This window comes from Anser cygnoides, chromosome 5 (genome assembly GCF_040182565.1).
Source record: "Anser cygnoides isolate HZ-2024a breed goose chromosome 5, Taihu_goose_T2T_genome, whole genome shotgun sequence".
In the NCBI taxonomy this organism is placed as follows: domain Eukaryota; kingdom Metazoa; phylum Chordata; class Aves; order Anseriformes; family Anatidae; genus Anser; species Anser cygnoides.
Genome location: NC_089877.1, coordinates 41,035,489 through 41,048,741, shown reverse-complemented (window position 1 = coordinate 41,048,741; position 13,253 = coordinate 41,035,489). Strand labels below are relative to the sequence as shown.

Genomic DNA, 13,253 nt, shown 5'->3' with positions numbered 1-13,253 from the left:
CAGTGGGCCAGTCCATTGAATCAGTCCATCAACTTACAAGAAAATGTTTCCAAATGCTGTGTGTTCTGAAAACATGAAAACTGAGGAACCAGTGTTTTCTTTAATAACTGATGAAAATAAAATGTTAGTGATTAGAATCTGTGTGGTTTTACTCGATTTGGATGTATCCCACAGAAGTTTTTTAAAAAAATTGCCAAAAGATAATCCATTACTGGTGGGTTATTTCCTGGACACTGACATGTGAAAGATCCAAGAACATTCTGCAGCTTCTCACAATTCTGTATGTGTGGAACTGTGTGCAGCTACAGATGTTTCCACTGCCGCAGAATTCGCTAAAATCTGCCAGGGAATTTGGCCCAGATGTGCTATAGAATTACAATGACCCTGGTAATAGTGAAACTTTAAGCAGCAAACACCAGATGTCCAGTAAAATGGTTAAAACCGAGATCCAAAGCATTTTTTTTACCACATCATCACAAACAAGTATGGAGTGAATAAGCTGAAAATCTCAAGTAATACTTCATTATTCGTCATCTCTAAGCTGATTTTATGTGCTTGACTTGTTGTGATGTAGTGCCATTTGAGTATAACGTCTTGTAGGAAGGCTGCGTTCCCAGAGGCTTAAATAATTTTGAAAAATGAATTAATTAGATAGGTATCTACGCTAAACTTAATACAAAGCTGTAGTTTTCTCCTTACCTCCTTTCTCTACTCATTTTACTTGAAAAGTTATTCTGTCTGTGTGTGTGCTCTGCTGGCTTACCTGCAGACAGGATAAATGAGCTGCTGCTAGTGCCAGCTATTGTAGTTCTGCTTTAGCTCAAATGGTAGCAGGCTCGAGCTACAGTACCAGGGCTCTGTGCACTACTACATCCTGAGTCTGTATGTGGAGTGAATGTGCTTTTCCTACAAACTACAGGTATTCATTACATTATGAGGCACTGCTTTATGCTTTGTGGTTTCTGAGGGTTCCACGTGCAGGGCAGACCCCAGAGATGATGGAAAGCATTACATTTCTCTTTCCACTCTCTATTGGTTATTTATGATTTCTTGTATCCTCAAGAGTAAGTTTTATACACTCATTATCAGAATGTACATTTAGCCATTTTTTTAAGTATCTCTAAACAAAAAAAAAATGTTTCTGTTATAAATCCTGAATCAAAATGTACAATGTTTTTCATGTAAGACTGGTCGTATTTGTTAGTGGTGTGTGTGTATATATACATGTTTGGGGCAATAGACATATGTCAGTATTCATAAGCCAAATTCATTGAAGTGTGTTTGCTTAATCCTTGAACGTAGCAGTAGTCTGCTCTGCTTTGTCTCTGAATAATTTATGGTACCAAACTTTTTTTTTTTTTTTTTTTGGAACTAAGATCATGGGCTTCATAGATAAAAACTGAAGAAAAATAGGGAAATGGAACCACAGTACAAAAAGCTGCAGGGGTCTTGAATATGTAGAGAAGAACTAAGGACTATGTAGTCTTTGAAAGAAAAGAGGTAGTTATGTTTTCTAACTTCACTTAAATCTTCTTTACAAAAGATATAGTATAAATTCTATTAAAATGCAGAGGACTACTTTGACTTCAGTAGGAGTTGAATCAGTGAAGAAGAGTCTATAGCTTTGTTACTGTTACTCACTTTTACCCATGAAAGTGTAGAAATTTGCTTACTAAAGAGTGTTCTTCCCAGGAAGAAAAGCTTGTCTTAAACCAACTAGTGCATCATGGCACAAAGAAAGTTAAGTTGAACTGCTTTAAGAAATACTGCTTCTCAGGAATTCATGATTTATCTTACTTCTTAAGTTATGCAACTATCTAAATAATTTTCAGCTGGTTTCAGGTGATGTCCTTGTGTGAATTTTATAACCCAAGGGAGACCACAAGGCTGTTATCAACACTATTGAGTTTTTATACTGTACTGTCATTTTTACACAGTTTCAGTACAAATCATAAATCTTACGGGCTTCTTTCTTGAACTGCAGGCACATTTTATTAAAGCTCACTGACACTTCCAGGCCTTTCAGCATTATTAATTTACAGCAAAGCACAGCCCATAGAAGGATCTGCTGTGTTGCATATTGTTATTGGTAGCATCTGATGCCTTTTAACCTGGCATTGCCTCCAGACCCCCAGAGCTCATGACCACTTCAACACCTGCTCCTTCAGCATCACCTGCAGCTACAGCAGCAACCATTGCAGCTTGAGCTCTCTGCTCACCCTTGCCTTGCAAATCTGCTCATAGCAGACTTTATTTTCTTCAGCAGCAGCTTGCCAGGTGCAGGTTTGCAATGAAACTGGTGTTGTGGCTGCTTGTTACCCCAGTCAAAACAAGATAAATGTGTTCTTGTGTCCTGTCTAGTTTTACTGTCTGTAGGGATGGTTTTCACGTTTCTCTCTGTACAGCACCAGGTGATCATTTAGTCATAGCTAGTGAACTGTTGTTTATACTCACTTTGTAATGGTCTCTGATGATGGCGAATGAGGAAGAAGTGTGATTGCAAATTGCAGTTACACTTACAGACTGTGAGATCATGGCAAACCATACTGCTGGCTGCAAAGGTGCAGTGATAATCTCTGGCTAATGTAGCTGACTCCTAAACACTCAGAGCTGATTGCTGAGCAAGCCTAATGGCATGCTTGTGAGCTAGGCAAGAGAAAAAAAAAATAATAAAAAAAAAAGATTTCTCTTTGTCAAATACAGAGAAAATTAGAGATCTAGAAGAAAAGCAAGTTTGATCAAAATTTACTTTTTTGAGATATATAAAGGTATTATGGTATTACTACTATTTCAAGTTATATAACACAGAAAAGTTATACTAAAAAAATCACACTGTGTGCTGTAAAATAACTTGTGTTGCTTTTACTTGGATTGCTGTGTGAAACATTTTGTTCATTTGTAAAGTGAAATACTCTGCATGCTTTTAAGAGTAATCTGGGAGAGAGGACTGGTTTGTTTTGTTTATTCAATGCCAAAGTGGCAAAATTTCTTTTCTGCAGAAGAGTTCGAGTTGAGAAGGGTGCTGGATCAGAAGAGTATATTGAGAAAAAGAAAACATTTCAAAAGAGATGTTCAAGTTAAACCTGCTGAGGCAGGTATGCTGCTCAAAGAACAACTTGCAAGTTGTTTTTTTTTTTGTTTGTTTTGTTTTGTTTTAAATTCAGTAGAAACTGCCACATCACTGAGGCACAGACTCCATTACTTTAAAAAAAAAAAAAGTGTCAAGTTTCTTTACAGATGTCTATGTAGGTGAACAGACTATTGACAGGTGAGGCATGGCTACAGAAAATAAGAGTATATCACTAAATAACAAATAATAATAATATTAATTAAGACAACAACATCTACATGGTTCTTCCCTTCACACATTTGTCTTTCATGTAGATCTGGTCTTAGAAGGTGTTTATATCTCTGCACCACAATCTTCTAGCAGGTTTTTCATTGGTAACCACACTGACGCGTAGCACTGGTCTAAAGCCTTGCAAAATCTTTCTATTCTTTCAGCAGTCAGCTTTGGTTGGATTTCTTTGGTAAATCTTTGCTAAGTCTTCTTCATTTCTCAGTCGTTTAAACTTACCTCATCTGTCATTCCCTTTGAGAGACTCAGAGTGAAGGTTAGTTACCTCTCCAGACAAAGTAATAACATGGCATTATGGTGTTTTATCTTAAAAACGGTGTGAGAAGTACGAGAGGAATGTCATCACAGCACAGGAGGTATTGAAAGTGGAATCAGTTTGGACGCATTGCTGCAGATTGCCTGAAAAGGGAGCTTTCATGTTCAGAATGTATTGTGCTAAAAAATGAAAATAGGTTTGTTTCTATTAACTGTCAACTCTGTTTGTTCTTAGATCGGAATAACATTGAGGAAAAGGTATTAATCCGTATGGTATTTTTAGGGCGTTTGCGCATGGTGCATGAACAATAGGAGGTATCCTTTTGGGCATGGTTCCAGCATCCATGACAGTCAGTGTATAATGAAGGCCTTCATGTGACGGAGTTTTCTTAAACAGCATAGCCCAGGCTGAAACAAAGGATCGGGGCTTGGTTTCACACCAGTTGCACCACACCAGCCCTCTGTGATGGCATCCTGGAGGTGGTGGAAATGATCCATGTCACTGGCCCAGTACCTGGCACTAACCGCAACAACTTTCTGCCTTTTTTGAGGAGCAATTTTCTTACTCCCATGTAATAAAACTCTTTCTAATAACTTTCTTAATGAAAAATTCTGTTACTGATTTCCCTCATAATGATTAACTCCTCCTGAGTGAAGAGAGGCTTGCGACACAACCCACTTTCAGTGACACACAGAGGTATTTTGTCCTTTGACAGGTAGCTGCCACGCGTGAGTTTCCTCATGCATCTGTATAATAACACCCTTCACTCCCAAGGTACATCTATACACCACCACTGTCTGCCAGATGGAAATCCAACTCCCAGGATGTGTATGTATTCATGGTGCTTTTCACTACCTTAGTGGTGCTACAAATACCTCACACTTTGTGCGTATAAGACTGTCTCACTCTACTGGTTCAACTATCAACAGTATTCCTGTTACAAAATCATGAATCTTTTATGATTTCCTGCTAGAGGTACTGTAAAGGGAGTAAGAAAAATACACCAAAGGTCAAGATACTAAAAGACGGAATTAAATTAATTATTATGTGCATGTATATTTTTAATGATACCTTTTTCTTTTTAAAGCTAAAAAAATCTGCCTTGAGACTTTCTTGAGAAACAGTAATAATATGTAAATTTTTTAGTCAGTTAAAAACATTATAAAACTACTAGCGTAGTTTTTACTTTTGACTTCAGAAGATCAATATGTTTATGAATCCAAATTATTGCAGGCAAAATTTTGCACCTGCACTTATAGTTGCCTGCAGTTCAGTTTATTTAAGTATCTACATCACTGATTGCATCTATAAATTAAAAACATTTAAGTAACCTAAATTACAAGCACAAATAATTGCAGGTGCAAAACCCATGCACAGATAAAATGATCTCTGAAAGTTGGTCCTCTAAATCTCATTGGAAGTTATTGAGTGTATTGTGAACCTAGAGTCCTCCTGGGAGAGTCACTAATCTATATAATGACACTGAAAGCCTCTTAAATCTCATATTTAGCCAGCAGATGGGAAAGAATACATGTAGTCATGTAACTCCCTGGAGATTACACATGTGGATGTTGAAGAGCATAACTTATTCCAGTGAAGTTTAGCATTAACTTGCAATCAAAAATTTCCTTCCTGAGACACATTCTTTCTGATGAAATTAAACTGTTGTACTTTTATTGAGTCACTACTGATCCAAGTAGGGCGCACTCTCAGGGCAAGTACAGAAAATTTTGCTAATCTCATGAATTTTCCTTTAATGAGTCATAGCATCAGTTTAACACAGACAAATGCTGTCAGTCTCTTCCAGAAAACCCATCTAGTTATCCTCTCAACTACTTTATTTTGTTTTATTGTCAGAAATAGCACAGAGCTACAAAGCCTGTTTTTATCTGGTATCAAAACTAAAAGTGAATCATTTTCTTGCATTCTTTACCTTCAAGAGACGTATGTATGGAGCTACTTTAAAACAGTGACTGCTTCCTGTCGTACCAGTTACAGCAGTACTGTTAGCAAAAGGGGGGGAAGATAAATTCTCTTCTAGTGTTTGAACAACTAAAACTCCTACTGAACAAATGAAGCATTCTGCCAGTTCTGACAATCCAAAATGCAATGAAGAATTTTTCTGTTTCAGAAGCTCTAGGCAAAGCTGTTTTGGCATGTCTGTATCTTATTTCTATTGCAAACAAAGGGGCAGTTACAGGGAAAGTCTTTTGGAGAAGAAAATGCTGTCAGTCATAAGAAATGAGACATGTAGACCCATTCTGCAGCCCAGCAATTTTGTAAGAACCTAGACCGTCTGCCAGTGATAATAACGCTTCCATTTGCAGCGATTTCAACGGGAATTGCATCAAACAGACCATGGGTAAAATTGATCTTTCATTCATTGGTGATGGGGGCCAGAATGCAAAAGTGTTAAGAAAGAAGAGGCAAAGGTGACACCAAGCCCTGCAGGGTGCACTTTGCTGCTCCTGCTGCTGGGGAACTGCAGAAGCAGCAGCGAGCAGTGCTTGTTGCAGCTGGCAGGGTCCTGCCTTTCCACCCCGCAGCAGTCGCAATCATCCCATATGGCCCAATTCCTCCCTTGGCAGCAGTGGTCAGTCCAGCTTTACAGCCCCAGGCACTTGCATTGCACTCTCCCCAGCAAAATGTGTCCCACAAGCAGCTGCTGCCTGCTTTGCCAACACAGACGGCTACTCCAGCATCAGGCCACCAGGCTCCGCTGCTGATGGGTGCTGGTAAATGGCTATACCAGCTGAGTACTCAGCCTAGAGGCATGCCAGGGTGTGGGTGTCTGAATGACTGACCTACTCTGAACAGCTTATGACAATCACTTCTTTAATTAAGCACACTTTCAATCAGTTGTTGTATCTGAAATAGATTTGAGTACTTAGACATTTAAAAATCCGGTTAAATTTAACTTAAGTGCATCTACTTGAGCAATACAGGGTAATAATATACACTTAATTTATAATCATATTCAAAACAAAAAGTCAGAAGATGTTCTTTTTTTTCTTTTTTTTTTTTTTTTTTTTTTCACACACGGAAAACTGTCGAGGCTATGTTGTCCATTACAATGCAGGGCTTTAACTTCAAACTTCACCTTCCTAGGTGTTTCTTTTTTTAAATGCTTAGGTATAGTGAAACCCAGAAAGAATACAGGAATAAGTAGTATAGAGGGCAATCATTTGAATAGTGAGAAATTCTAACAAAGATCCCTTTTTTTTACTCCCACTTTTTGCTGCCATAGACATGAGAAAGGAAGGGGAAGGTATCGTCTTTCCCTCTCTTGAGGGATTTATATTTAGGTGTGTCCTGTAACTCATTTAAATTCAGAGTGCAGACTAGAAAGCCAAAAATTAGCAAGGATTTTGAACAAGAAATTGAGAGGTGATTAAAAATCATGGAAGAAAGACTCATTTCTCAGTAAGAATAACAAAGTCACATGGATGATGGATCATAATAACTTCATAATCTGACCCACATGCAGTAAATATGGTGATGACTGTCGTTTTAAATAAGTGAGGTAGGTTGATGCTGATTATTAATCCATTTCTTAGCCAGACTGATTGTTTCTGAGCCAGCTCTTCCACTGTTTAGTATTTTTCTGAAGTATCTTAAGAGTACCTTTCACTGATAGTCTCTTCCTTTTTAGCCAGTCACTTTTCATACTCTGTGTTGCCTTAACTTATTTGAGGGATTTCTTTCCTGAGTCAGTGTACTTCTAGTATCCTTATAGCTGGACTTTTGGTCTTCTTTTAGCATATAGTATAACATTAGTGTTACTGCAGCCCCACCGTAACATATAATTCTGTATTACTTTTACTTGCTGTGAAAAAAAAAAAAAAATGTTTTCCTTAATTCCCATGTGTTGTAGCCAATGGTGATCTAGATAAATGAGAGCTCAGTGAAAAAAAAAATAAATATGACGTGAAAATAAGTACCTAGTATTTAGTGCTGATGTCTAAAATGACAGGTATCTGTATAAGAGGCAAAGAATAGATACAGAAATATATTTGCATAATAGAAATTCAGAAGCTAACTTGGATAAGTATGTCATTAATAGCTTTCTTTGAGGTTCCTGTAGTGACATGTGTTTAACATTTGCAGTAGGATAATATACAAAACATACTTCACAAGGAAAAAAAAAAAAAGATTTTTGGTTAGCAACAGAGTGTTGAAACCTGGTTTTCTATGAATGTTTCCAACCTTTAATATCTTTTCAGGTATGCCCAGCTCCGTGCCTGTTCCTGCTGAATAACACCCAGATTCCCCTATAGCATACCTCTTCAGATGGGCAAACGGTTGTAGGCACAGTAATTAGGATGAACTACATGGGTGACAATTGGCTAGTGGGTTGCTGCTCTCAAAATAAATAGCTAAATTGTTTGTCCATTTTTCTCAGCAGGAAGTACTAATTTGTGTCTGTTTTCACTAAGCACTTGATAGTTTTCCTCTAACTTCTGGGAATTTAAAATCTTTGAAATCTCCAGCTAGGTCATCATAAAGATTACTTCACACTAGTAGCATATATTAAAGTCATATTGCCCTGTTTTCAGTTGTTTCACCTTCTGATAGTAATAAACTCACAACATGTTACATACCATGCGTATCTTTTCCTTGGTGTAAATAAAATTTTAAGCAAATTTTGTTACATTCAGGTATGTGTTCTGATTTTTTGTTTTGTTTTGTGTTTTTTTTCCTTTTTTTTTTTTAAGAATACCCAGCCTTCTGCCAAGCATGTCTTCAAAATTCCTTCCCTTTGTTGAAAGAAAAATTCTTGTAAAAACAGAAAGTTGTGCATTCCGTTTAATATAACTGACATGATCATGAAACCCAGGTCTTCTATTTGTACTTGGGATAATGCAGAGGTAATGAATGTAGAAATGGACCTAAGAGGTATTTTTTTTCAATTATAAAACAATGTGGGTAAGGGACTTAGATTTGACAGCAACAGGAGAAAAGCAATATTGTGTTCATGCCTTCAATCAGCTTTATTAGATCCTTAAAGGGAAAATTATGTGAAAGAGAGGAAGAAAACAACAAACTAAGCAAGATCCCAATTTCAGCATAATTTGGAGAAAATAACTGATTTAGGCTGGTCGTCTTGCCAGGCTGAATGACTCAAGGCTTCCAAACAAGAAATGGAAACCAGAAGGATAGCAAAAGCCTGAAAGAACAAATTGAGAAGATATGATTGACTGTAATGTTTCAAAATCAACTGCTGCAAAGATGAGTTTGGGCTGTTGCCCAGAATACAATTGAATGGTGATGTTCATTTAGACCCTTACTGCTGAAACAAAATAAGATGTAGCTGTGTTAGCTGTGTTTCTGTTAGAGATTTACTTGTTCTTTCCAATGTTTCTAGCTAGGGATATGATGTCACGTCCTCTCTCTTTTATCACATGCTGCAGTGATCGCTGCTGCTGTTCCATAATTTTGCTGAACACCAGTTTTCTGTAGGAAGGCCTGAATCCAGGTGACAATATCTTTCAAATGTGAAGTGTCATCACCATTCATTAGTTGACTTTGAAAAATTTTATACACTGTGTGCAAGTAGGCTGACTTGGTGTTATTGACCGAGGAAAAAAGAAGTATAAATCTTTGTGTGTAGTATGTACTTTCTGGCTGACATGAGAACCATTTAAGTTTCTGTTATCATCGTGTTAGTTTTGAAAAATAAATAAATAGCTAATTCTGCAAAATTTCAAATAAATAAATCCTTAATGGGCATGATTTTTAAAGCATTATTTGGAAAAGTTGAGGGCAGCTGCTCCACCTCAGAAAGAGAAGTTTCTATATGAATTTGTGCTTAATGCAAAAATTTATTCAGTTGACAAGATGTGGTGATGAGATGAGATTGTTTTAGTTGCTTATTTCTTTCACCTCAGTAACTTTGCTTTCTAACCTTTTTTTCAGCTTCTATTTCAAGTGAAGTAAAAAAAAAAAAAGCCACATTTCATAATTAAATACTGAACTAGTCCTTACCATGTTTACTGAATTACATATTGCATATACATATGTATATCCTCAAAGTTTTCATGTGTTTTTAGATTTCTAAACTTAATGTGTTCCATAGGAATAGATCTTAACTCCTTCCTGTCTGTTTTTCATGGTGAAATATGCCACCACAGAAGAAAAGAGAAATAAAGCAATGAAACCCAGTTGTAGGGTCATGAATATAGCTGCTGAGCTCTGCACATTCTCCTCACTCACAGTAGAGGTTCTTCCAAGAGAACATTGTTGTGCTGGCCTTGCAGCAGATCAGCTTCACATAATATGCACAGTGATATCTCTGCACATGTATCTTTGGGTCAGGGTGGCTAACCTGGTGAGGGCTTTAAACCAGGGAAAACAGGTGAGGGTGAGAGCTACCAGCAGACTTGTGACAGAGCGATGGATGGGGCTGACAAGCAAAGGGCCTGGGGTGATGGGAACGAAAGGGAACACGAAATCAACAGATCAGGGTTTAAGCTATTACCTGAAGCAAACTCAAGCATTTTCATTTAAGCAAGGAAATACCTGCAAGGCACCATGAGCATAAATAAATAGCACAAACCCTGACCCTTTCTGGGAAATCAGCATGCCAGGTTCTCTGAAGTGCTTGCTCTCTCAAGCATTAGGAAGAGTGCTGCCAGCAGGTGGAGGGAGGTGATCCTTCACCTCCACTCAGCTCTGGTGAGGTTGCACCTGGAGTACTCTGCCCAGTTCTGGGCTTCCCAATACATGAAGAGACATGAATCTACTGGAGAGAGTCTAGTAAGGGCCTCAGAGGTGATTATGGGACTGGAGTGCCTTTTATATAAGGAAAGGCTGAGAGAGCTGGGACTGATAAGCCTGGAGAAGAGGAGGCTCGGGGGGATCCCTTCAATATGTCTAAATACCTGAAGGGAGGGCGCAAAGAAGATGGAGCTAGGCTCTTTTCAGTAGTGCCCACTAGCAGGACAAGAGGCAGTGGGCACAAAGTGGAACACAGTAGGTTCTGTCTGAACATCAAGCAGGATTTCTTTACTGTGAAGGTGATGGAGTACTGGCACAGGTTGCCCACAGAGGTTGTGGAGTCTCCTTAGAGATATTCAAAACCTGACTACACACGGTCCTGGGCAACCTGCTCTAGGGAGCCCTGCTTGAGCAGGGGGCTGGACCAGATGACCTCCGTAGGTCTCTGCCAGCCTCAATCATTCTGTGACTCTGAGATTCAGGAGCAATGGATAATTGTTTGTTGTATTTTCAGTTCCCATTTCTCTAGAATTTTCAAACAACCCACAGCGTAGCCTGCTGATCATCTGAATTGCTGCTATTTCAACACCCAAATATGATAGAATGTTGTTATTTTTAGACACAATTATCTGCCTCTCAAGACTGCTGAAATGGCAGATCTGTTGCTCTATTCCTGCTATATCCTTCCGCTCCACATTTTCTCTGAGACCTTCAGAGACCGCGGGAATGTTACAATGTTTATATATTCAATAACTGCATATATTTCAATATATGTGAAGGCTACACTGAAAAAGCAACCTGTCCTGCTGTCTAGGTAATGGCGCAGTGGGATTCTAGAACTAACAGAGTTGTTACACTGCATATTTCTCTGCTTATTCATCTTCTAGTAATGAGAAAATCTGGATTAAGTTCAGGTCTCACTTCTCTGTAGCGAGAGCTACACTTGTGAGTAGAGCAGTGGAGTATATTTCATTTTCCATTTCCAATCATGCTGGAGTACTAGAAATTCTAAACAGGATGCCTGTTGTAGATATGCTTACAGAGTTTTAGATTGAGCTGAAAAGAAGAAAGTGTTTATAGGGATCTGTGTTCTTGTTGCTGATCCTACTTGGACCTCAATTTCAGTTTGAACTCACATTAAACTGTATGAATCACTTGCGTAAAGTTATTCAACATTTCAATAGCTTGCTGAATCAGCAAGAGTAAATTGAATATGTATGAACTGTTAAGGTTAAGCATGTATCCACTATATCTATATCGCTATATCAATATCTGTGGATATGTATATCTATCTGTATGGTTATATCTATATCTACATCTGTAGGGGTACATATACGTATAGATATATGTACATAGTTAAGTATCTATGTATATATATTTATGTTCCTAAGTTGAGGCTTGGGGGAAATTCAAACATCTAACTCCTTGACTGAATTCCTGAAATCTCTTATCCAAGGGCTTTCAGTATTTTGTCATGAAACCATCATTGTATAAAATGTTCAACATTTCTTTTCATCATGGACTGGAATCTGTACCTTGCTCACTTCATAGGAAGGATAAGTGATATTCCCACTCTGGAAAGTCTTAAAAAGCCTAAATATTTTATTTACATTGGAGCAGCTTAGGAAGAGGACTTGAAAGAAATGTTAGAAGAAAGGTGAAAAAGATGATAGAGCATTTGTGTTTTTTTATAGTCAGGTGGGGAGTGTGAATTTAATTGGTTTCTTTTGATGTGCACAGGATAACTATCGGAGATTCTGTTGTGCTTACTCTTCTACACCCTGTAAAAGTATTCCACATAATAGGCTGTTTTATAAAAGTGAATCTCAACCTTTAAATATTTCAAAAGGATGCAAAAACTTTGCTTTAAGAAGTGATTTTGTCTATAGACAGTTTCCTTCTTACAGGGAAGAAGAATATGAGCTCTGAAGATGATAAGTTTTAAGATATACCTGTGTTGGCTGGCAAAGTACCTTCTTCCTCATTGCATTAGACATCATTCTGAGCTAAGCACTACCTAGGCAATGTGGAGGCCTAGCAGACAGGAACTACATCTGCTCTTACCTCAGCTGGGGTTCTTGAGAACTACCTGATGTTTAGAACATTCCCAAGACCCAACCTTATGTGTCCACGCTGGTCTTGTAAGCAGAACTCAGGCTGCCTTCAAATACCATGTGTCCTTGTAGCAAGACATAAAATTATGTTAAAGTATTATATATTATTATATATAAAATGTTTATATGTAATTATATATATATGACATTTATATATTATATATAAAATTTAGATACTGCGATGCGAAGTGCCACAACAAGTTGATCTTTAGCTTCAACCCAACTCCAAAAGACTGCAGCTATTATAAACTGAATGACTACCTCAGCAAGATACTGCCTGAATGTTTTTTCCAAGAGAAATTACATGTATTCTGTTATGTCTCTGTGAAGAGCTAACTTGTGTTTAAAATTAAGTTGTCAAACAAAGGTTATTTCATGTATTTTCAAGCATATGTAAAACTAAACTAAATTTTAAAAGATGCCTTAACCTAGTATCTGAGATGAGCATGCAGGTTTTGTATGTAACTTACTGGTCGCAGTTTTGTTTCCCAAAACAGGATGTCATGACTTCAATTTTAAATATCATTGCAATGTCAAGAAAATTAATACAGTTTAATAATACTTCCTTTTCATTTTCTTCTTTTTTCAGTATAATTACTTGTTTACTCAGGAAAGATGGACTGAATTTTTACTTATTCATTGCCTTCTTTTGATTGTCTTCTCACCAGCACATAATAGAATAGGTAGAACATTATTTAGCAGGCAAGCAAGCAAAGAAAATTTGTATGCTTAGAAATGTTAAAATGTTAGTTGCTTTATGTAAAAGTGAAAATAGAATTGGCAGTATGGCAATGAACTGTTGTTTATC

At 37.5% G+C, this 13,253-nt stretch overlaps 1 protein-coding gene across 2 annotated transcripts in view; it reads left to right on the top strand.

Annotated features, from left to right (window-relative positions):
* SLC25A21 (solute carrier family 25 member 21) overlaps positions 1-13,253 on the top strand; it is a 254,296-nt gene that overhangs the window by 211,394 nt on the left and 29,649 nt on the right. The gene's annotated exons all lie outside the window — the stretch shown is intronic.